The sequence below is a fragment of the Fulmarus glacialis genome, unplaced genomic scaffold, assembly GCF_000690835.1.
Source record: "Fulmarus glacialis isolate BGI_N327 unplaced genomic scaffold, ASM69083v1 scaffold18963, whole genome shotgun sequence".
Classification (NCBI taxonomy): domain Eukaryota; kingdom Metazoa; phylum Chordata; class Aves; order Procellariiformes; family Procellariidae; genus Fulmarus; species Fulmarus glacialis.
The window spans coordinates 52,093-54,826 of record NW_009201275.1 but is presented as its reverse complement, the minus strand read 5'-3'; positions in this window follow the sequence as shown (position 1 = coordinate 54,826).

Genomic DNA, 2,734 nt, shown 5'->3' with positions numbered 1-2,734 from the left:
GCTTCAGGGTGTGTTTTTTATTAATAGCCATTTAAAAAAATAATGGTGAACGTGGGTGATGCCGCGCCGGCTGAACAAGAAAGCGAATAAGGCAAAAGGTAATATTTTCTTCAGGTAATTAAAGTAAAATAATCGGATGGGACAGAAAACGTTAAGACGTCGGATGTGTCTTGCGTAAAGCACAAAGGTAGCATGAATTGAGCCCCGAATAAAAAAATAAAGAAATGACGGTAGCTTGTTGGGGTTTTTTTTACCTGGAACATGTATTTTTGCTTAACTGTTCCTTGGGGAAAAAAGGGGGGGAGAAAAGTTGAAAAAGGGGAAAAAAAGTGAAAAAGGGGAAAAAGAGTGAAAAAGGGGAAAAAGAGTGAAAAAGGGGAAAAAGAGTGAAAAAGGGGAAAAAGAGTGAAAAAGGGGAAAAAGAGTGAAAAAGGGGAAAAAGAGTGAAAAAGGGGAAAAAGAGTGAAAAAGGGGAAAAAGAGTGAAAAAGGGGAAAAAGAGTGAAAAAGGGGAAAAAGAGTGAAAAAGGGGAAAAAGAGTGAAAAAGGGGAAAAAGAGTGAAAAAGGGGAAAAAGAGTGAAAAAGGGGAAAAAGAGTGAAAAAGGGGAAAAAGAGTGAAAAAGGGGAAAAAGAGTGAAAAAGGGGAAAAAGAGTGAAAAAGGGGAAAAAGAGTGAAAAAGGGGAAAAAGAGTGAAAAAGGGGAAAAAGAGTGAAAAAGGGGAAAAAGAGTGAAAAAGGGGAAAAAGAGTGAAAAAGGGGAAAAAGAGTGAAAAAGGGGAAAAAGAGTGAAAAAGGGGAAAAAGAGTGAAAAAGGGGAAAAAGAGTGAAAAAGGGGAAAAAGAGTGAAAAAGGGGAAAAAGAGTGAAAAAGGGGAAAAAGAGTGAAAAAGGGGAAAAAGAGTGAAAAAGGGGAAAAAGAGTGAAAAAGGGGAAAAAGAGTGAAAAAGGGGAAAAAGAGTGAAAAAGGGGAAAAAGAGTGAAAAAGGGGAAAAAGAGTGAAAAAGGGGAAAAAGAGTGAAAAAGGGGAAAAAGAGTGAAAAAGGGGAAAAAGAGTGAAAAAGGGGAAAAAGAGTGAAAAAGGGGAAAAAGAGTGAAAAAGGGGAAAAAGAGTGAAAAAGGGGAAAAAGAGTGAAAAAGGGGAAAAAGTGAAAAAGGGAAAAATGTTGAAATGAAAAAAGTTAAAATGGATTGAGGAAGCATGAGTTTTTTGAAAGAAAAAATGGACTTGTGAAACATAAAAAAAAAAAAAGAAAAATTAATTGGAAACTTTGATGGATGTAATCATAGAATCATAGAAATGTTTGGGTTGGAAGGGACTTTTAAAGGTCATCTAGTCCAACCCCCTGCCACGGGCAGGGACATCTTCGACTAGATCAGGTTGCTCAGAGCCCCGTCCAACCTGACCTTGAATGTTTCCAGGGATGGGGCATCTACCACCTCTCTGGGCAACTTGTTCCAGTGTTTCACCACCCTTGTCATAAAAAATAGCCACATCCTTCAGAATTTTCTTGGATGGGTGTATGGTCCATCCGAGTCTGTGATCCCTACCTGCCCTAAGATAGATGTCCGGAAAGAGCAGATGAATTACATCCTGATCAAACTGTAAAGGGAACCTAAATGATGTTTGCATTGTAAATGTCTAAAGTTAAGGATGTGGCTCCCATCCCAAGGGTAAAATAATACAAAAGAATTTGCTAACATCTGCAAAAATGGTATATTTAGGTTTTCAAAGTAATAAAACACACAGATTCAAAAAACCCAACCTTATGACCTTGCAAAATAACCAAACTAAGACTTCTGAAAGTACAGAGATTTGCTTTTTGTTTCAAAGAGAGCAAGCGCTGGGGATTTTTTCCTTAAAACTGTCTTAAAGACTCTTTATTTTGGGGAACCCACGGTGTGATTTAAGGTTTGGGATTTTTTTTTGGTTCACCCAAGTTGTTTCTTCATTAAACAGTGCACAAACTTGCACCCTCCGTTTAGAGCTGAGAAGACAAGGTTTGCTAATGAGCTTTATGAATGTTTTACTACAGGAGTACCGGCAGCCTATTGCAACAAAGTTCATTGCTTTTATTTTGCTGTTTACTTTTATGAACGAAAGACACTCACTGACTGTATATTACCAAGTTTTACAGCTCTGAATTGAGGCCATTTGCTTTATTGCTTTATTTTTGTTTTCATTTTTAAAGGGCAGGCTGCCTGGGGTGCTTCTGAGCTGAAGCACCTGCAGGGATTCCTTATGGTTGGAGCACTTTGGTTTCTAATTTGACCTCCATGAGATGCTATCTTTTTAAAATGGATTTGCTTATCTTGAGCAAGTGAAAAAGAAGTGGCAAAAGCGAATGTGGTAGACCTTTTCCATTTCAAACTTCTTTTCAGCCAGCTATAGAACCACCCACAGGTTTGCCCGTAAACTGTTTCTGAAAGGGCCCCGGGTCTTTAATTCTCAGTGTCCAGCATGAGCAATATAATTCACGCATAGGCTATATAGTATTTACAACTTCTGTGGTTTTGCTTGCCACTGCAAAGATATATAACTTTCTTGAGGCCAATTTTCCTGAAATTATTTTTATGCAGTGCGTGAGAGAAAGCTTTTAAAGCAATAAACTTTATACCTTCCATGTTCAGGCATTCGTTCTCAATGAGCTCATACCACAAAAAATGTGAGTGCCATTTGCCACTGGCACATGCTCTGCATGTGCTTTCACAAACAGCACATGCTGGGTTGTTACAGA